The 24,260-nt window shown below is 35.0% G+C and overlaps 1 protein-coding gene across 1 annotated transcript in view; it reads right to left on the bottom strand.

The window, feature by feature from the left end:
• The window catches only part of LOC145291944 (protein lev-9-like), a 1,240,163-nt gene that overhangs the window by 247,629 nt on the left and 968,274 nt on the right, over positions 1 to 24,260 (bottom strand). The window lies entirely within an intron of this gene.

Genomic DNA, 24,260 nt, shown 5'->3' with positions numbered 1-24,260 from the left:
ACCCTGTATATATATATATATATATATATATATATATATATATATATATATATATATATATATTAAAGCGAAAATGTGTGTATGTATGCATGTATGTTTGCATGTCTCGCAAAAACTTTTGACACGGGTCACAGATTTTCACGAGATCTGTATCATTTTAAAGTTCTAACCTTCGTCCGACAAATATCGAAAAATTGGCCAAAAACATTTATTTCTTCACCCTAAAATCATCAGTTTTCTACAGGGAGGGGTCAGCAAAATCCGTTCTCTCATGACAAGTTCACTTCTACGCATGCGTCATACGAACATGATTTACTTGAAATAGTTGAAAAAGCGACACAATTTCGTCGACGTCGTCTTAGATCAGTTGCTTAGAGCGCGGCCTCATTATCTAAAGGTTTTTGGTTCGAATCGTGGTGTGAGATGTCTTTTTTTTTCGATTTTTAAAATTTTAATATTGAAACAGGTTATTTAAGCCATTTTTTACGTGTTTTTTTTGTGGGGGTATTTTTCAGATTTTTTAAAAAGTTTTAACGTTCGTTTTTCTGTTTCGCGTTTTGTATTTTCCATTTTTACATTTAACATCGTTCGTTTGCCTTATGTTAGATTTTTGTGTTTTGTTTTTTTCGATATATTTACTTCGCTTATTCTTATGTTTTGATTAACACCCCGCCCAAGCACACACACCTCTAAACACCCGAATTGAAACAGGGTTGTTTAAGCCAGTGTTTTTTTTTTGGGGGGGGGAGGTATTTTTCACATTTTTTTAAAGAAGTTTTAACGTTCGTTTTTCTGTTTTATTTTTCTATCACATTCGCGTTTTCTTTTTTTTTTTTTGTTTTTCCCATTTTTACATTTAACATCGTTCGTTTGCCTTACGTTAGTTTTTTTGTGTTTTTTTTTCCGATTTTTCAAGTTTTAACATTTTTTTTATTTCGCTTATTCTTATGTTTTTATTAATACCTCCTCCCCCGCCCGAGCACACACACACCTCTAAACACCCAGGCAACGCCGGGCACCCCCCGCTATTTACATATAAAAAATAATTTGATAAAATCAACAGTAGGTTCTCTACAGTGCAATGTAGACTACAATATCACTGTGCAGAGGCATGTGAAGTTTCCTCCTAGTGCAATGTGATGGATCCTCATCCTGAGCCAGGGATCAAACCTGAAATTATCTAGTTGACAGTCAACAGCTCTATTATCTGACTATGGAACCGATGTCCAAAAACGGTCTCCTCAGATGTCTATTGATATAAACATTTCACTTGTTTATTTCATTTGTTTATTTACTGCTAGTTGTACAGTGCTGAAGTCATTTGTTTACAGAGCTTTGCATTACGCTTAATTAAGGAGGCGAAATCACTTAAGATAGTGCACTACCCAAGGAGGGAGGCGTTAGAGAAAGAGATTATGTATATAAAATTAGGAAATATGTATGATAATTGAGCTTTCTTGTATTATCTTGATAGGTTTCCATTTTAAAGAGAACTAGCCTGGGTTCTCGGTGTTGCCCGAGTGCTTGGAGGTGTGTGTTGAGCAAAACAACAACAATAAAAAAAATGGTACCAGGCAGGCAGGTTCGAACTCGTACCACAAAGGAAAGAAAAGAATATGTAAAAAAAAACAAAAAAAAAACGTGACGTCTTTGCTGTTGCATCCATCGCCAAACTGGAAGTGACGAATGTTTAAATTAAGGCTAGTCAATCACAAAGAAGTGATGACTTTCGAAAAGCGACCCCTCCCCATAGAAAAGTGCCCAGCTAAGGATGAAGGAATTAATGTTTTTAGCCAATTTATCGATATTTGTCATCCGAAGGGCAGAGCTTCAAAACGATACCAATCTTGTGAAAATCTGTCGCCTCTATCGAAAGTTTTAGGCAGACATACATACACACATACATTTAAACAGGCAGGTGAATTTTATATTATAGATCATTATATTCATCTGTACAATTATATATATTAGCAGGGAGACCCGATGTTGCCCGGGATTAAATGATGATCAACGAATGTTTCACACTTCTATATGTTTATTTTCATTGAAATCAGTGAAATAATTATTTTTTAATCAAATCGATAGATTGTCTGCTCTAGTTGTGGAAGCTTCACATATCTCCCCGCAGCGACTTAGTCCACAATACATTGTAGTCTGTATTTCACTGTAGTGAACCTACTGTTGATTTAATAAAATTACTAGCAAAGATATCCATGTTTCACGCAGGACTTTGCTGTACATTCATGAGCACCTTTAAGTAAATGGATTTTTAAACTACCTCCAGAATGGTGGCGAACCCCAACTTGGTGTGCACTATCCCTAGGTGGAGATTAATGAAGAGCCGCACTAAATATGATCGTAACCTTTGACCTTGACTCTGAAAATAGTGTGCATCATCCCTAGGTTAGATGCAATCATCATGCCAGGTATGGTCATGATCGGTTCAGTGGTTTGGGCTGTAGGAGAGTTGTATACACAGACACACACACACACACACACACACACACACACACACACACACATGAACGTTATTACTTTATATTTTTTTTTTTACATAGGCATAACAACTTATCAAGGCCCAGAGACCACTCGAGGATAAAGGTTAAGAGTGTACAGTAGTCAATTGGACAATATAGTAATCGTTAGTAATGGAAATTCGGTAATTGTTAACTTAAGTGAAACGGCTTATCAATAACTTATTTATGTTGGACTTGAAGAGAATCAGATTGTAGTCAGCTGGAAAGCAAGAAAACGGAAGACAATTCTACAGGCGTGCAGTTCTTAGAAAGAAGCTTTGTTCATGGAATCTACGTTTAGGTTTAGGCACAGATAAAGAGTGGGGGAAATTATTGATAGTTTTCAGCTAGACTAGTGTTTCTTGTAAAAGTTTGGCGAGGGGAGAACATAGATTGAAGTTCAGTCGAGCACTTACCATGAAAATAACGATAAAGCAGTATCTGTATTTCACTGTAGAGAACCTACTGTTGATTTGATAAAATTACTAGCAAAAATATTTATGTTTCACGTAGGATTTTGCAGATAAATAATACATAAATTATATTTATAATGGCTTAAATTAAAGTTTAAAGGGCAAAATTCAAGTATCATGCTTCAACTGTGCTCTAAACAGAAACATTCATTTTGAACGTGCCCTTGTCATATCAAATAGGCCGCGGTTGATTTTATATGCCTGGCCTTTCTGCTTGTGCGGTAATAAAACTTCTCAAATGCACTTGTGATGCTAGGCTGTGTACGGTGTTAACTTTTGTCAAAATCGTCTGTTCCTTCTTTCATCGGTTTATATTGATTATTGATACTTATCGAAGAGATTTCAATATATTATCGATACTTATGAAAGACATTCCGATACAAAACCTATCTAAGAACACTGCCGGGCACATAAAGTACGTTCGTGTGAAATTTCATGAAAATCGACACAGCCGTTTTCGAAGCTATAGAAAACAAACTTACACATATATACACAATTCCTTTTATATAATAGCGAATATATATATATATATATATATATATATATATATAGAGAGAGAGAGAGAGAGAAAGATAGAGAGAGAGGAAGAGAAAAATTAGAGATAGAGATAGTCATAAGAAAAAAAACAACCTGCAGCAACTATTTGCAGTCGTCACATGTGCTGACCAACAGGGATGCATTGCTGCACATTAAGTTTTTTCTATACTTTTAAATAAGTGCAATAATAAATTTTGAAATTTGTAGAAAAAAAACAAACAAACTTGAAAGCATTTTTATTGACAATCTTTCATCTTCTATATTCATGGTTTCGTGAACGTTGTTCAAGGCAGACGACACGGAACCTAAAATCAATCAATGCGATGCAGTGATCGATTGAAATCCTCCTGCAGTTAATCATCCCCCAATTTTTTTTTAAGAAACCTCGCAGTTTGGCCAAAGACAGATTTAAAGAAAAAAAATAACCAGCTAAAATAAAATGTATTAAATAAGAAAAAAAATTCACTTTTTATAGCAAATAATACATCTTTTTTTTTTTCACCCATAATAACTTAACACAGAGTTTTCTATGGTAGAGGGACTCATATCTCTAATTGTAATTTACAGAAGAAATCGGAAATGGCCGAAGCAGTTTATGATTTAAAAGACTTGAAAATAATGTAAAGTATAAGACAGTAGGTCACACCTTTTTGTTTTCTCAATTCATTTTAGTGCCCACCCCCAGACCGTAATCTATTTTTCATTAATAAAATGACTTATATCAGCACTTTATTTTAAGAGAAAACTGAAATCTTTGTAATGTTATATAGACGATGGGGTCCATGTGGACCCCGATTGAGAACCTATGGTATAAGAGAATGGAAAGCGTGAGGAGTGACATCGCAATTCAGACCAACAGTGTAAAGAAATGGGAGTCTTGACAGACTATGAATACCCATTGTAAGGGTGCTTGCACATGAAATTTGTGTGGCAAGAGTTGTGCAATCTCCAACCACGCTTCTCCTGAGTCGACATTGTTGCATACCAGTGGCAAGATGAGGTACAGGACGACTGGAAACAATGCCGAGATGATCGGCGAGCACATACAGTGCCTAGAATTCCCAAATGGTCACCCATCTGGTACTAGCCAGGCTCACGTTGCTTAACTTCGGTGATCTGGTGAGAACCGGTGTGTCCACGTGATTATGCCGTGTAAAGGAATGAGAATTACTAAAATATTAAATAGGCTTGTTGTCTCTCTGATTCGATAGCTAAACCCTTCATTACTGTCAGCGATTAATCACACAAACAGCTGGTGCAAAAATACAAATAGCCTTTTACACGGAGCTCGCCCCAGACAAAATATGAAGCCGTTTAATGTAAGGCGCAAAAAATACCATTTGGAAGCTAAAAACTAGCCAGCAATAAATGTTATATGGATAGATTCCGACACAATAGACAGCAATTCTTTCCCCTTTGTCTGGAACATCCCTCATGGAATAAGGGAAGAAAAAATTGGAATGGAATGAAGAATACTTTGAAATCTGGGGAGACATGCTGTCACTCCGACTCCAGGGAAAAAAACAAGTGTTTTATTAGCAACAAATTAGTTAAAACAACAGATATAAGAACACTCAGTATAAGGGATTACACTAATAAATAAAATGGCTATCGGTTTCCGAACGAGAACACTGTTTCTTTTGATTCCGTTCTTGGAAATGTCCATCATTGTCTGGGTGGCGTCATAATTGTTTCAATATTTTTGACTCACAATGGGAGTATGCTCCCTCAAAGTTGGGAGGTTCTATTTATAAACGCTTCTGCTCGGAACTGACGAATTAAATTAATTCACGTCATACTATCAACCAATCAGAAACCAGAATTGCTCCATAAAAATTAAACCTTTTAGCATCCAAGCACATAATTTTTCCTGTCAACACGAGAAGGATCTTTTGTTCTTTGGCTGCAAAATAATAAAGTCTGGAACTTGTACAGAACAGTTATCCACTGAGAATTCGTCATCTCCAGGACTTGTATAGAATAATTATCCATCGGTAACTCTTCTGAAACAAAACATGACTTACAACTCAAGAGAAGGCAATACAATGCAAAGTTGTAACAGATCGTGCAAAACAGAAGCAAAATAACGGTTAAAAAAAAACTATGCAAATTCACCTTCTATTAATAGGAAAAAAAAAAAACAAGTAAATATCAGAAATAATATTGTTTTTTTGTTTTTTTTTCATCCTTGTCCAAAGCCTTAGCGAACTGCTTCATTAAACCGAGCTTGATATGCAGTGGTGGGAATAGTATTCTGTCTGTGTCCACCAGAGGGTTGTTTATAACGTCCTTCGTGTATGTTTAACACCAATATTTGGAAGATTTTGATGTTTTATTATTTCAAACTGATCCTTTTTCATCATAATCACCCAGAATTATCGGAGCCGAATACTTCTTGTTATTAAAATAATCATGTTCAATCAAAACATGGCATTTTACCCCAACTTCTAAAATGCTCCACGCATGCGTATAACATATGAACATGTCTTACAGTTCAATAGTAATTTTGCAACAAAAACGAATTCTGTGAATGTGAAATTAAAACCCCACTGAATATATGTCAGCCTATATCACGGTAACATATATTGAGCGAGTTTCTAACAGTATTTTGCATAGTTTTTTTTTTCACCTTCTTTTCCTCTAGTGCGTTATGGGTTAAAGCCTGCTTACTACTCCTATTTTTTTTCTCAACCAACACCCTTACACACACTTCCACTTTCTTTTCTGCCTTTGCGTCACAGGTTCGAGCCTGCCTACCTACTACAACTTTTTTTTTTGTTTTTTGCTCAACAGACACCTACAAACACCCAGCCAACGCCTGCCACCCAGGCTAATCTATAATATAAATCTCACCTGTTTATTTAAAATGTATTTCACTGATATTTTCGAACGTCATCCCCTCTTTTCGATTGACTAGGCTTAATTTAAACATTCGTCACTTCCGGTTTGGTGATGGGCACAACAGCAAAGACATCACTTCATTTTTTTTTTTCACGTTCTTTTCCACCTTCGTGGTACAGGTTCGAGCCTGCCTGCCTACTACCACTTTTTTCTTGTTTGATTTTGCTCAACACACACCTCCAAACACCCGGGCAACGCCGGGCACCCAGGCTAGTTTATTATAAAAGATTAAACTTTTCCTTTTTAAAGGGGCCGAAGTAGACTTCATTTTGTTTTTAAATATACTTTCTAGTTATATCAAATCTAATTTTTTTTTTATTTTGATTTGTATGTTAATAAATGTATTCACTAATTTATGACGATTATCATAAAGTCTTCATTTTACATTTTAGTTTGTTTTTAGAAAGATGAATTAGGTTCTCAAAAACACTGTAGTATTTTATTTAGAGAAAAGTATCAAACTAAAGCGATCACAAGTAATTTTAGGTAGAATTTTGAAAACCCCTGGAAAATAATCTAGATTAGAATACCTTCTTTTAAATAAATAAATATAAAAATAACATAAAATAAATTAATAAACTAAAAAAAATAAATAAATAAACAAATAAAAATTTAAAGCACAATAAATGTGTATCTATGCTTATATATGTGAGTATGTATATATATATATATATATATATAAAATATATAGATATAGATAGATAGATACAGCCACTCTGATGAGTCGTAGACGACGAAACACGTGCCAGTGGATAATTACATTTTAAAAATAATATATATAAAAGTGAACCTGTCAGTGTGTCTGTGTACATTTCCTTACGCAATAACTATCAATTTTTAGTCTACAGACTCGAAATTTAATATACAGGGAACTGAGATTTCGGAAAATCTCTGTGATCAGTTTTCGGCCAGAAATTTGGCTGTTAAGGATTCAAAGTTCAACGATTTGACCTTTGAGAACTCTACCAAACTCTTCCGACAATTTTGGGTCTAAACATTTGAAATTTTAGATATAGGCTCCTTGGACATGGATATAACTTAATAACTCGATTTGAGCCCAAACAGTAAATGTTATGGGGTCATAATAGGGGTCAAATGAAAAAAAAAATTTACCGTTTTTTTTGTTGTTTTTTTTTTTTTGCTCAGCATACACCTCCAAACACCCGGGCAAAGCCGGGCACCCACGCTAGTATATATATATAAACTAAAAGTTAAAATGAATACTATATAATACTTTTCATAAATTCTTTAAAATTCAGTATGTTATTGCTATACATCTTATGAGATGACTGACCAATTTTTATGATTTCAGGCTCAAAGGAACAGAGAGCAAGAATTGAAATACACCCTACTAAAGCCTGATTGTCACAATTAGCGAATTTCAAAATTCTAACCTGGATGTGAGGTCACTTTAGAAGAATCACATGCAATAAGATTTTCTATTTTAATCTTGAAAAATTATCACAGAAACGTACTGAATGCTTCAGACTGCTTTTGGACTATGTTGCATGAATCAAGCATCAGTTTTTGAGTGGCATAAGAGAGTCAAGGAAGGCATGAAGTTTGTGAGGGATGGTGTGAGGTGTTGGAGGAGTACAGGAGTCAGAACACCAGAGTTGATTGACCAAATAAAGAGTTTCATGGATAAGGACCGTCGTATGTCTATAAAAACAATAAGTGCACAGTTTGATGTCAGTGTGTGAACTGCACACACAATTATTCCCATAGAACTGAAGATGTGGAAGATTTGAGCAAAGTTTGTCCCAAGTGTACAGACCACAACTCCATCCTTGTCACAGACTATTTGACCAAGATGACCATCAAAACACTTGCCTCACCCTCCCTTTAATTCAGACCTTGTTCCCTGTAACTTTTGGATATTCTCTAAGCACAAGAAAAACCTTAAAGATTTTTGTTATGTGATAATTGAGGAGATGTAAGAGGCTATAATGAGACACAAGAGGACTTCTATAGGGCTTCCCAGAAGTTGTAAGAACGGTACAATAAGTGAATTGACACCCGGAGGAGATTACTTCGAAGGGTAAAAGTGTTTTATGTAAGTACTATTAATAAAAGTGTCAATACAAAATAGTCTGGAAGCTTATGGAAGGCACCTCGTATTACAGGAGTTCAGATAATTGCATGAATAATTGAATTTCATTTGCTAATAAATTAGCTAATTTGACCAGATCATGAGGTCACTAATTAAATGCTAAAGGTCATCAAATTAGTTGGATGCTTTAACTCGGTCATAAACGATAATTCACAGTGCTATCAAATTAGTTCTAGGCTTTCAACAAATGGTATATGTAATAGGATAATCGCATTTTGGGTTCTGTGAAATTAGTTGGACGCTCGGATTGGATCATAAATAACTAAATGATGAGTACAATTCCAGCTGGTATCAAATTAGTAAGAGGCTTTGAACAAGATATTCAATAACGGGATCAAAAATTGCGGATCAATTAGTTTGATTGTGATTCATAGAATCAAGTATTACGATTAGTTAAATTTGTTGGAACACAAAGCATTAACTCATTAAGATTAGATGCCTCCGTCCAGTCTCGAAAGACAAAGGATACACTCTGTAAGGGTAGCTGAACATGTAATTATGAGGCAAGGGTTGCACAATCCCAGCTTCTTCTGAACCAGCACTGCTGTCAAGAAGTGCTAGATGACTGGAAACAATGCCAAGATACGCTGAGAATCACGTACAGTACCTGGAATTCCTGAATGGCCACCACTTTCAGTATTGACCAGGCTCAACGTTGCTTAACTTTGGTGATCTGACGAGAACCAGTGTGTGAATGTGATTATGACGTATACATAAGATTACATTTCAGACATAAACCAATTGTCTAGAGTATTTGAGCAGGTTTTGAACTCAGGAGCGCAAGAATTTAGGACAATTAAAATAACATGGTGTTCACGACAAATTTGACACTTTTCCAATAGTAAAGAAAAATAAAACACAATTATTGTCAAAAAATGAAGTTATTCTCCTAAAAAATCTTTTGCTGAATATTTATATTTTTTAAATAAAAACTGAACTCCTTATCTTAGAGCATGTCGTCTTCATTATGTCAGTTTGATCCTCCTGGCAATTAGTTTGTCCTTTGTGTTTCAAACGATATCATTGGTGTCTTGTTTTTATTTTATTATTTTAGTTATTCTTTGGGGTCTGTGGCATAGTAGATAGAGGCGTTGAGTCTCTACAGTTCGAGGTGAGCATTGTCTGAAGATAGCGGTTTCAATCCTATCCAAGCAGGCCAGAGGATTAGTTGAATAAAACGTGGTGAGACAACAATAACTATGGAAGATAGTAATTACTGAATATACAAATAAAGACTCAGCATTCCTACCCCATCACGGTTAATGACCAGAAGAATGCCAGAAGATGAGTTGGCCGAAATGTGGTGAAACTGCAACAATTACGAAGATGAGGATAACAGTCTGCAAAAAAGAATGAACGCTCGTTGGTGTCTTCCTCAATTATGCTTTACTCTAATTCCTTACCCCTCGGCACCAAAGCTACCAGAGTTAGAGCCAATGTTGAAGTGGATTGTTTCCTGTTAGCTGAGGTATGGACCCGTGCAGATTTAGATCGACCTACCTAAGCTTTGCCTTCTCCTTCTTTGGGATAATTACATTTTAGGTTCTATCACTAATGGGATCAAGGAATTTGGATCAACCATAACAGCATGGACGGTTAGATGCAAATACTGAGCCGTGAGCACAATAAGGAAAAAGAAAACTATAAAAAGGAGAGAGGGATATTTGAGAAGACAATCACGTTAGAGATATGGATGACGTTCGAGAGCACATTCAAGGAGACGATCACATAAGGGTCGTTACAGTGGTAACAAAAGAATGAAGACATAAACATCGTTCTACAACAAAAAAAGTTGAAGTTCTTTTCTATTCTTTGTATACTTTGCGACTGAGGCTACCACGTGCTAGTTCCTGGACAACGTTGCATAACTAACTGGATTCTGGATTCATATGAAGCACAAACATCATGAACTCATGAGATTACATTCCAAAAGAGACCAGCCATTCTCAGTGTTGCTTTCATCATTGACTGCCGGCTTTATGCGTTTCTCCATTTACCCCCATACAAAAATATTCATAAAGTGATAGAAAAACATGAAGGTCAAAAAGAATCTGTTTATTGATTGGGACTTAAGCTTTGTATAAAAATATTATTGTAACAGATCACAGACGCACATATGCAACTGCATATGAAATGACGTCACTGTAAGGAAAAAGACTATAAAAAGAGAGAGATCACGTTAGAGACGCTGGTGACGTCACATCCATAACGAGAAGTCGTGGTCTGCGGGAGAATGAGGGAATAAATGTCGCTGTTACAATGGGGAAAGGCGAGTTTAAGTTCTTCCTTATTCTTTGTCTTATTTGCGACTGAGGTTACAACGTGTTGGGTAACGTTACAGTATTACACATTTGTATCACAAAAATAAATAAAATCAAACCTTTTCTAAATATAAAAGCATAAACTTGTACTGCATTGCTTAGACATGACACAAGCTGAAACCTATCAGGTACTTCAATTATTTACCCCCCCCCACTATCTAATTTTTTTTTACCTCTTATGGGGTAAATTTACCTCTGATTGAAAATATCTGGTTTAGAGAGTTTGACCGAATTTTAAAATTAGAAGAGCAAGAATTAAAGATAATTACAACTACAAAGTTTTCATCTGCCGGAATATACCGTCGTATGATCCAAGATTTGAATCCTTTAAAAGTATTTATTTCGCAGAGAACATCTGAGTTTTCCCATCTAAACATTGCAATGGCGGAAAATGTGATCTTAACACAACTAATTTTAAAGTCTTGGGAAGAAATCAAGAAAACATTACAGAAAAATTGTAAAAAAAAAAAAAAAAAGAATAAAAAATAAAAAAAAACGATGTTTAATTTTGTTTGCAATTAAAGTCAGTTAAAATATTATTCCAACTTGGAATTGCATTTTTATTATTATTATTATTTTTTATTTTTTGGTCAAGAGAAATTCGATTAAAATCAATGCAACTGATTGGAAAAGTAGCATCACAATAAAAAATAATCCCATTTTTTTTTTCCAACAAATTAACTTTGGGAAAAATTATAAAAGTTTTCCTAAATTCGATATGAAATTAAAGAATGTCTGTTAGAAATTTTTAATTTTTATTTTATTGAGGACTAGTCGGGAGACTCAAAATTGTCCGTGTTGGCATGAGAATTCTCAAAAAATACCGCATGCACAAGAATAAGGATGGTATCTCTTAGGATAAAAATAGATAATTTGACCCCATATTTTTTCAGATATTTTTTAAATTAAATTTTAAGGCATTAATTTGATATTCAAATACGTTCGACAATTTATTGATACTAGTAGGACTCTTGGAAACTCGGGGGACCCGTGGAAATTCCACGGAATGAAAAATATATTTAATCAACAAAAATGTTTCAATGAAGATATTTTTTCTGAATAACGCAAAAAATTATATTTTAAAACAGAAAAACCAGTCCACATGCAGCAAATATGTGTTTATTAACATTTCTATGAAAATAGTGTCCATTAGATTTTAAATATTAAACTGACCCAAATGAGAACGTAATATTATGTTACATAGTTCAATCCATCCATCCCCTGGCATAAGGGCATCTACAACCTTTTGTAGATGTTTTTATAGCAAGAAGTTCTTTTTACAGGGTGAGGGTGCTGGCCCCACGCCCAACCTTCCCAGTAGGTACATACAGCGCCTACCCTTCCCAAATGGTCACCCATCTGGTACTGGCCAGGCTCAACGTTGTTTAACTTCGGTGATATGGCAAGAACCGGTGTGTCAACATGGTTGTGCCGTATACACAGTTCAATACTAATAATAAAATCAGATTGTAAGAGAAAATCTTTAATTTAATCCTTCAGTCCAGCACCTTTTAGTTACAATATTCTTTTTATGCCCTGTTTCTTTTGAATGTTCCCTTTTTTACCTAATGCTGGCTTCTTTTTTTTCAGTGAAGAATTGCTGCACATCAAAATTACATTTTCCGTTCTCACACTCTTATAACAATAATCATATATAATGATATTCGATAACAAGGCTACATCAAAAGGAGGTCACTCCTATAGTCTTGACCAGGGTTGCCAGATTGACCCTTTTTAAAGCAATTTGACCTTCAAAAATTATATTTGACTTTTTTGAAAGCGTAACGTAGGATCTAACTAAGGCACAAACAAGCAGAATATTATATAGATAAGCTTGTGTGGTAATAAACTTCTTAAATACACTTATGATGTCAGGCTGTGTAAGGTGTTAACTTTGGTCAAAATCGCCTGTCTCCCTTTTTTCATTGGATTATTTTGATTATCGATACTTGTCAAAGACATTCAGATAAAAAAAAAAAACTATCTAAGAACACTGCCAGATTATTAAAGTATTTTTGAGTAAAATTTCATAAAAATCGGGGCCAACTATCTTTGAGTCTGTACGGAAACGAACTCACACACACATGCACAAAGTTTCTTCTATATTCTAGTAGAGATGACAAAATATATGTTAAAATATTTCTTAGTTGGGAGATTGAGTTATGTTTTTATTTTTTTTTACTCGTATTCACTCTAATCAAGGAACATTACCTCTAGGACATAAGGGACTAATATTAGGTCCCATACCTACACAAACACTCTGTAGGGAGTTGAGCAACAAGACGTCTGTTCGTATTACATTCCAAGTTACGTATGATAGTACAGTCAGAGAAACAGGGATGAGGGAAGAAATTTCAAGGTAAGAGACTATTAAAGTAGAAAGATTTCCAGCATGTAGGAAACTTTACAGTAAAGAGAAGGGGTGGGATTTTGCTGCTTGTCAAGTCGGAGGTATTTACATAGTGAGGATACAAGGCACAGGGACGCAACATTGCATCAACGAGACAAGGGTTGAAACTTGGTTGACTCTTTTCTTTTTAGATTCTTTCCAAAATGAAGTGACTAGTGGTAGATGCACCAACTCAGATGTGGCAACAATACTCCTTGCATGGGTGAACGGTGGCTTTGAAGATTAGTCAGATACTCTCACGTGTGCAATTTTTTCTAGCACAGTACAGGGAACTCATACGGAATAACCATATTGACACACTGGTTCCCGTCAGATCGCCAAAGTTAAGCAACATTGAGCCTGGCCAGTACCAGATGGGTTACCATTTGGGAAGGCTAGGTGCTGTATGTACCACGCTGAGTCATGAGAAATATCCAGGTTGGTATCTGAAGGCGCATTCATTCACTGGGAGAGATGCACCCAAAAGAAGGTAACTCTGATGACGTCAGCAACAGGACGTTGGATGGCCATGAAGGGGGATGAATCTCTAGCAGATCAACAGTTCTATGGTATTAAGAGTTACCTTATTCGACTGCAGCTATGCAGATCATCTAAGGACAACAGATAGGTGTAAATAGTTGAGTCAGATGCCACTGCGCTGAGAAAGATAACGGCAACCTACCCCATGTATTCTGCCAAGTTCAGAATCATGTGATGTCTTCAGAGGAATCGGACCAACAATGGATCGAAGCCTATGGAGAACACTAACCATGATTTTATATACGGCATTGAAATTGCCACGACAGAAGACGAAGAAGAAGACGAAGAGGAAACCCAGCTTCTTTGTAGCCGCTTTTGCATTTTGACTTCCGACTTCCGGCAGACAGATACCACATCTCCATTAATCATAGATATTTCTGACGGTTATGCTTATCTCTATTGGAAAAGATTTTCTTTGAATTAGACTTGGTAGAAATTCTGATTGCTATTTTAATTAGACTTGGTAGAAATTCTGATTGCTATTTTAATTAGACTTGGTAGAAATTCTGATTGCTATTTTCTTAACAGACATTTTTCCTTAATTCCATATCTCATTTTGGCAAAACTTTTTTAATCTTTAATAAAATTTAATTTGCTGTAAAAATAGAATCCTATTTGTTTCCACGTTAATTTCTCTAATTTTTTAAAGTTATTCTATTCATTTTTACAATTTTTTTTTTTTTCGGTTTTAAGTCCAAAAGACATAATTCCAAGTCTGCAATTAAAGTTATTTAAAACATTATTCAAACAGAATTCACGCTTTCGCTATTACATATGCAAGCAGGGAGACCCGACATTGTCCGAGACTGAATGAGGATAAACAAATATTCCACCCTCCCCTACTTTTTTTATTGTCATCGAAATTGGTAAATTCGCCCATTTCTCAATCAAATCGATGGATTACCTTTTCTAGTTGGGGACCCATCGCGGTGCATGGGGAGGAAGCTTTACATGTCTTCGTGCAATGACTTAATCCATAATACTTTGTAGTCTACATTGCACTGTAGAGAACCTGCTGTTGATTTTATGAAATTCTTTTTATATATAACGGCTTGAATTAAAGTTGAAAATGCAAAAGTCAAGTAGTATCGTTCAATTGTACACTGAACAGAAGCGTTCATTTTTAACGCAGCTCTATCACATCTAAGAACTTAATGTTAATTTAATATGCTAGTTTTTTCGGTTTGTGTGGTAATAAAACTTCTCAAATGCACTTGCAATGCTAGGTGTTAACTTTGGTCAAAAGCGCTTGTTCCTTCTTTCATTGCATTTTTTTTTTTCAATTATCAATTATCGATACTTAACAAAGACATTCCGGCACAAACTCTATCTAAAAACACTGCCAGGTACATAAAGTACATTTGTGTGTAATCTCATATAAATTGGCCCAACCGTTGCAGAGTATATAGGTGTTATGACGTGGGTCACACAAAGTTCCTTTTATATGATAGATAGATAGTTAGATATGGATACACATCTCCATACAAACCAAAATGGTTTCAGACCTGGACGTTCAACAATTGCACCACGGCGATTGATAGGAGGGAAAAGCCATAACAGGAAAGCAATCGTTATTTTCGTAGATTTCCAGGAGGCGTTTGACTCAATACACAGAGGCATGATGATGAAAATATTGAAAGCTTATGATGTTCCACCAGATCTACTCAAAGCAATAACTAAAATCTATGAGAACACAAGGGCAAGAGTAATAACAAAATACGAAGAAACAAATGTTTAATATCATTGCTGGAGTCTTACAAGGAGACACACTAACACCTTACTTCTTTGCCATAGTTCTTGACTATGTTCTAAGAAAGACACTCTTTTTTAAAAATTTTTCACAGGTATCACCACATTATCAAGGCCAAGAGGCCACTCAAGGATAAGGGTTAAAGAGTGTACAGTAGAAATTGGAAAATATAGCAATCATTAGTAATGAAAATTCGGTAAATTTGTTAACTTATATGGAACGGCTCATCAAGAACTTGTTTACGTTAGACTTGAAGACAACCATGTTGTAGTCAGCTGGAAAGCAGGAAAACGGAAGACAATTCCACAGGCGTGCAGTTCTAAGAAAGAAGAGAAGAGGAGCCTGGTTTTCGTCTGCACATACGAAAGAGCAAGCGTGTCGAACCAATTGTTATTACTGATCCCGACTTTGCTGATGACCTAGCATTCATAACTGAGAAAATTGGTGAAGCCCAAGAAGTCCTGGAAGAGGAAGCGTGATTGATGGGTTTGTACTGTAATGCAAAGAAAATAGAGACACAGGCCTTCAATCACGTTGACCCAATTGCAATGAAAGCACTTGATGGAGCTGCTCTAGTTGTCGAAAACTACAAGTACCTTGGAGCATGGTCAGAGAGTGCTGAAAAAGATTTTGAAGTAAGAAAAGTACTGGCATGGAGTGCATGTTACAAGTTGAAGAAGATATGGTCATCCATTCTTTCATAAAAATTGGAAGTAAGACTCTTTATTGCCACATTAGAAACAGTCCTTCTCTATGATGCTGAGGCATAGACTCTTACAAATATGCTGAAGAAGAGACTGAATTGCTGTTGCACACGTATGCTCAGGATGCCCCTCAATACATAATGGATTGGTTGGTTGTTTTTGTTTTACGGCATATCAACCCTTTTTCAGGTTATTTAATGCCGAATCTAGTTATTTTGAGGAACGATTTTTATGGAGTATGTTTTTTTTTAGGTCAGATTCTATTTAACCCATAGTTGGGACCCTAACAGGTATTACCACTCCGGGTCAGAGTGGATCTGGGAGCAATGGCAATTAAAGGATGGCTCCACACTCCCCAAGGCCCGCAAGGTGGGGCTTCACCATCGGATATAGTTTTATGTCATATACAGGATCATACATAATGGAGGAGCCACATAACAAACTAACAGCTTTCTGGTGACCTACCACCAATATCATTAAAAGTACAGCAGAGAAGGATAAGAGTAGCCGGTCACTGCATGAGACACAGCGAAGAGGAAACCAGCAAGCTAGTTCTTTGGATACTAACAGATGGACACCCAGACCGTGTTAAAAGAAGAAGAATGACCTACATTGACAACCTGCTACAGGACACAGGATTGAAAAGTGTTCGGGACCTGCAAACTGTCATGCGAGATCAAGAGAACTGGAGAAGTTGCGTAGATTTGGTGGTGAAGCATCCTGAAATGCGACGGAGATGAAATGAGATAGCCAGTTTTTTTTTTGTTTGTTTCATTTTACTTCAGTCAGAGTTCTCAGAAAGCTCACACTTGATCTCTACATGAGATACATAGGTATTCGAATATTTCATTAAACTTCCCATTTACCTCTCAAACACTTAGTCAGTAAAGAAGTTGAGAACATAATTTTCATCTTCCCAGTCGAGCATTTAAATATGTTTTAGTATATTTTTATTCTGATCTGTTTATCATTTGCAGAAGATGCATCATTCCTCGTATAAACAGTGTGGATTAGCCATATCAAAGAAATCTTATTTATGGTGTGAATACTATGTGATTTGAAATATTTACTAAGGGTTTACTTGTAAGGAAAAGTATCCTCATGCCAGACTGTCCTGACAAATTCCTGTCCAGAAAGACCTTAGGCACTCGAGGATAGCCCCACAAAAGATGAAACATGGAAAATTCTATGTTGCTTTATTTTTTTAATTGCTGAGCATTTATGCAATTATGATTTTTAGTCCAAAAGAGAGAATTCTAAGTCGGCAATTAAATTTTGTTACAAAAATAATTCAAATAGAATCCACCCTTTTGCCATTCTGTCTTTTGTGACGATCTATCGTAGAAATTCAGTTTTGTACGTCAAGGCTAAACTTCCATGAATAAGAACAATCTACATTAGTGGATTCAATAAAATATATTGGGTACAATATAATAATCAATGGAGAATTGGCTCTATAATAATAAATACGAAATCTGCATAAATTACAATATCATATTTTAGTGTATTTTACGACCGGAAAACAAATTCGAGGCAATTCCAGTTTTGTTGTAGTTCATGATCTTCTGAAATTTTGGAATTTTATTGAATCCACTAGGGTAGATTGTTCTTATTCATGGAAGGTTAACAAATCTGAATTTCCATCATAAATGGTCATAAAAGACAAAATGGCAAAGGGATTAATTCTATTTGTTTAAGTAAATTTAATTCCAGACTTGCAAATATGGAGGAAAAGTACAAAAAAAAATAATCCACCAAAAAATGACTATGGATGCCATTGTAATTTCAAAGCACGCAGCAAAGCAGATTTATCTGTTCACTCGAGAAGGCATCTTCGACTGACGAATATGTGCACGTTCACCATCTGCGGAGGAGTGTGCTGACAGTCAAAGCTTCTAACCATTACGCTATACGGCTGTTGTTGTAAGGGTAGTGAATTAACGATGTTTTGACATCCTTTAAATGCCTAAGCTCGATTTGTTTACACAAAGAGCATCGCTTAATATGCTAATGGCAGTTTGTATGTCACTCCCCAATATGCTCAACCCAAGATAGGGAGCATTATAGAAATATCTATATACTAATTTATAAAAATATACACTTGTGCCCGATATTATTCATACCCCCCTTGAAAATTGAGTTTATTAGGTGTAACTTTTGTAAGAATTTATTGTTTACGTCCATATTGATACATATTCTTAATAAACCTCTTCTGATCATTTTCGTCATTTTAAAATCTCGGGATACTTATAATAAAAGAAATATACAGCTATTTATAAAATCTGCAATGTTCAAAAATAATCATACCCCCTTATTTTTTCAGTATTAATCGAGTTTCTGACTGTTTGTTTTCTGTTTGATTCTTATTTTGAATGCTTTTATACAACCTTTGATTAATTTCATTTCGTTTTTTGCATTTTTCAGAAATTAAAATGATATCAACTGAAAACCAATAAAAGAATAAAAATTATTAGAATGGGGAAGAAAAAAGAGCTTAGCAATGATCTTAGGACTAAAATTGTGAATTCACATAAGGATGGTTTAGGTTACAAGTCAATTTTCAAGAAATTTGAGGTCCCTACAGCAACAGTACAGAGCATCATCAAAAAATTCCAGAGCCACCACACAACAAACAACTTGATTGGTAGAGGAAGGAAAAGGAAACTGTCTGCTAGAGCCACCAGGAATATTGTAAGAAGTGTTAATGCAAATCCAACCACCACTAATAAGGACATTTTAGAAAATCTGGAGTCTTCTGGCATAAAAATATCAAGGCAAACATTGCAAAGGACTCTGCATGAAAATGGTCTGAAAGGAAGAAGACCAAGAAGGACTCCATTGCACACCGGAAAACACCTTGCAGCACGTCTAAAGTTTGCTAGGACCCATGTGAATTCTCCAGAGTCCGTTTTCTCAAGTATTTTGTGGACTGACGAAACAAAAATTGAATTGTTTGGCCATATGGATGCTTCTTACGTTTGAAGGAAGAAAGGAGAAGCTTACAACCCAAAGAACACCATACCCACGGTGAAATATGGTGGTGGTAGCCTAATGTTTCGGGGCTCCTTTTCGGCTAGTGGTCCAGGTAGTTTGGTCAAGATAGATGGAACCATGAAGAAGGAGCAATATTTGGAGATACTCAAGAAAAACATTAGACAGGATGCGGAGAAGCTCCATTTAGGACCAAACTGGGTCCTTCAACAGGATAATGATCCACAACATACTGCCAAAATAGTCAAGAAATGGTTTGAGGATGATCAAATTAATGTTTTGGAATGGCCTAGCCAGAGTCCCGACCTGAACCCTATCGAAAACCTCTGGCACATATTGAAAACTGAGGTTAAAAAGCGGAAACCTAGAAATTTGAGGGATTTGGAGAACTACTGCATTGAAGAATGGTCAAAAATCAGTGTTGATGCTTGTAAAAACCTTGTTGATAAATATCCCAAACGGTTACAGGCAGTTATTAAGAATAAAGGGCATGCTATTGACTAATAGTAAGAGAGGTATGAATAATTTTGAACTAGTGCCATTATTGTTTTTCTTTGTATAATGTTTCAAACTTGCATAATTTATTTATTTGTTGAGTTTAAATTAAATGCTTATGCTTGATTTATTGTTTGAAATCCCTTTAATATTGTCTACCTTCTGGTTTGAGCAATATTCTTATAGAAATCTCAAAGATCCGAGGGGTATGAATAATATCGGGCACAAGTGTATATGGCAATTAAGCTACACGCGTTTCATTCTCATGAGAATTTGTCAGGCTTATGCAAAGAGTTGTGTTTACCTCGTGTTTTGTATTCGCACATGGTCACAAAAGCTGATTAGGATGGGCGTAGTGGAAACCAGGAAGCTGATTGGCTAACTAAAAATTCAATAGCATGTGCATATATAAAAACACGAGGTAACGACAACTCCTTGCATAAGCCTGACAAATTCTCACGAGAATGAAACACAGGGTATTCTGTGTAGCTTAATTGCCATATATATATTTTTATAATTTACTACCTAGCTCTACCTAAGTATTGAGCACTGTTGAAATAAATACTGAAAATTTACGCATAAAATTATATTTTTGTATATTAATTTATTTGATTAAATGAAGTAGTCATATATATATATATATAATATAATATATATATATAAAAGTGAACGTGTCTGTGTGTGTGTACACCTTCCCTATGCAATAACTCTGTTAATTGTCAGTCTACAGACTCGAAATTTGATATACAGGGTACTGAGATTTAGGGAAATCTTTGGAATCTGCCAATTTGGCTGTTAAGGGGTCAAAGTTCAACAATTTGATCTTTGAGAACTCTACCAAACTCCTCTGACAATTTTGGGTCTAAACACTTGAAATTTTAGATATAGGTTCCTTGAACATGGATTTAACTTAATAATTTGATTTGAGCCCAAAGCAAAAAATGTTAAGGGGTCATAATAGGGGTCAAAATTTTTAAAAAGTTGACCTCTGCGGTCTCTACCAAATTACTCACAAATTTTCTGGTCTAAACATTTGAAATTTTACATAAAGGGTATTCAGAAATAGGGCAAACTTTTTAATTGGTTTGGGTCGAAAATTTGAGCTATCAATATATAAATGTATGTATGTATGTTTGCATATCTGCCTACAACTTTCGACAGAGGACATGGATTTTCACAAGATCAGTATCGTTTGAAACTCGACCCTTCAGACGAAAATTACCGAAAAATTGGCTAAAAAAATTAATTTCTTCACCCTCAACTGGACACTTTTCTACAGGGAGGGGTCGCTTTTTTTCGCCGATATTTTCGATTGTCTAGCCTTAATTAAAACCTACGCCACTCCCAGTTTGACAGTGGTAACAACAGCAAAGACGCCACGTTTTTCCCCATTCTTTTTCTCCTTCACGGTACAGGTTCGAGCCTGCCTTCCTACTACCACTTTTTTTTTTTTGCTCAACATACACCTCCAAACACCCGGGCAACGCCGGGCTGAAATGCTAGTATATATATATATTCTCTAAATCTGCATAGATTAAAATATCATATTTAAGCGTACTTTATGATCAAATCATGCTGGGGTCATTACTATAGATTGAGTACAATATAATTATTGGCTACGATAATAAGCACGAAATTTGCATACATAAAATATCATATCTAAGCCTATCTGGCGACCGGGCAACGCCAGGCGCCCTTGTAGTCATTTAATAAAAATATAGATAACCATATTCGATTTTATAAATTTTCAAATGAATCTTGTCTTTTTATGTCTTGCGAGTTTATCAAAATATAAAACGGTGAAAGATATTTAATCTGATTTAATTAAAAGTTTGAAAACTAAAAAAAAAAAAAAAAAAAAAAATCTTTTATGGTGGTAACATGTTTAATTATACAAAAACCCAAAAAGGTTTGATAGGAAAGATCTCGCTTATCAATAAAGACAAGCTGGTATCAAAATTAAAAGAAATTTTTTTTAATCACAAACTAATCTTGAAAATGGCATAACAAAACCCGGAAAATCTTCAGATGCGTCCATTTTAATCTGTGCGATTATCGCTGAAAACATTATTTTAAACTTCAGCTTGGCAAAATAAAAATTCTATTTTAAGATTTAGAGTGACAGACAATCGCGACAGACCATAAAAATGCTATTTCAAACTTAAGCATAAAATATCGATGGAAACCTTATTTTAAGCTTCAGCCTGACACACCAACAAAAATAACATTTCAAACTTTAACATAACAGACAAAAAAACTCATATTTCAAACTATTAGGCAGAACAAGCCGACAAAACATTATTTCAAGCTAAAGCATAACATCAAGGGTGTGCATTCCATGTAGAAACGTTGATTTAATTTGAATAAAAGAAAATACACATTAAGTGTGCTTGAAAGCCAAATCACAACGTAATATTAGGAAAATAAACAAATAATTTAAACGCTACAATATTCCAATTTGCTTATTTTCCTAATATTACGTTGTGATTTGGCTTTCAAACGCCCTTGATGCATATTTTATTTTATTCAAATTAAATCAACGTTTCTACATGGAACACACATTAATCTCACGTTGCCAACGCATAGTTCAACATTTCAAAATACACACACACACACACACACAGATATATATAGCTTCTTTTTTTTTTTTAATTATTTGATCTTTTCAGCTTTAAAAAATGTTGAAATTTTTATCAACCTACATTTATTTTGTTTAGTTTTCATAAAAAGGCAAAAGAGAGGAGAAGCAAACAGTCACCTCCGGCAAAGCAATATTAGATGAGCTCCTAGTTCTATCCACCCACCCTCCTATCCACATTATATCTCTACCTTGGTGCCTGCACACGAGGCAATATAAAAAATATGAAAAATAAAGAAATTTTTTTTTATATATATATGAACATTTTATATATATGAATCACTTCATAACACGAACACAGAACGCAACATCTCTCTTAATAAGACTCTCTAAGACTCACTTTTAATAAGACTTCCTAACAACGAACAATAACAAGAATAACAATAATAATGATAATGAAACACCTATATAACACAGTCAACCCCGGCAAAGAAAAATAAAGAAAAAAAATATTTTCTATATTTTTAAACGAAATGAAGTTTGTGTGTACGAGTTTTTTTTGTTTTTTTTTCTGGCTGATGAAAAATCAACCCATATGCATGCGACTGCACAACAGTAGCAGTAAATCCTGGGAACATGTACCAGAAAGAACAGTTGGAAATAAGTTATGCACCGTCCACTATGACTATTCAATTCCTACGACTATGTATTAAAAAAATGGAGCTATTAAACCATACATAGTGAAATGGGACAAGTAAGAGACAAAAGCAAGCTTAGAAGTTAGTGTCCCCAATAAAAAAAGCTAATGAAATACAAGGTCTTATGTACGACATGAAAAGAAACTGGAATCTTAGGAAGATCTTCATTATACCAGTAATTATAGGAGCAATCGGACTCATCAAATAGAATTTCAAAACCACCTGTCAAATATACGCAGTGAACCATGTGCAAGAGAAATACAAATAATTGCACTTAAAGGGAAGGTTAGAATCTAAGAAATATTTTTTTGGATTGGAATGTGTGAGATAGCAGGTGGATGTTGTACATCCAATTGGATCCCCCATCCCCAGCTTAGGTAAACAACAAGAAAATTGAAAATAAAGATGTATTTAGTAAATAAAATTACGTTTCAAATTGAAACATGATTGATAAGCTGGACGGACGAAGCCTCTGACTCACGCACAAACACGTGTCTATAACATAGTTAGCAAATCGCTCAAACATGGTGGAATGTGCCAGACATGAAAGATCGTAATATCCAATTTAGATCGAAAGAATTTAAAAACAAATACGGATAAAAATTTTCATCTGGAGATTAAATATCAAGATAAGAAGATTTATGGTTCCAACTTAAGAACGAAGAGATTATGGATCGATTGACAAAAATTTGTTTAAAAAATATATAAAATTGAGAATACAAAGTAAAATTAGGTACAAAAATAAATATATATTTTACATTAAATAAAAGAAATCTGAAATTTAATTCAATATTTTTAATTAGCAAACGAAAAAGCTGATAAAGAAAACGAGATTAAAAATCGAAAGTGAAATCAGAAGAGTTCCAAACGTTTTGGTTAAATTATGAATCAAGAAGCTCGTAGACTTTTTAGATGAGGATTCAGAATTAGTATGTTTCAGACTATTCTTCTCATCTTAAAGGTTATTCTCGCAACGTTTCAGCCGATGCAATCTCCAACCTTCTTCAGATTCATCTTCATGTTGAACTCGGGAATCTTTATATCTTCTACCAGTGAACGTTGATCTGCTCAATTTTTTCTGTATGGAGGTAATCAATGATACATCTATGCTTCTGAAGTACGTCCATGACAGGAGTTGCTTTCTTAGAGTCTCACACCGTCAATATCTGCAACAGAGGGATAAAACTTTCAGGTCATGAATGCATAAGTTCAGTCATAATAACAATGCAATTTGTAATCTCCTTCTGATCCATT

This window comes from Euprymna scolopes, chromosome 13, assembly GCF_053919585.1.
Source record: "Euprymna scolopes isolate OS-2025 chromosome 13, ASM5391958v1, whole genome shotgun sequence".
Classification (NCBI taxonomy): domain Eukaryota; kingdom Metazoa; phylum Mollusca; class Cephalopoda; order Sepiida; family Sepiolidae; genus Euprymna; species Euprymna scolopes.
This window is presented reverse-complemented; position numbering and strand designations above follow the sequence as displayed.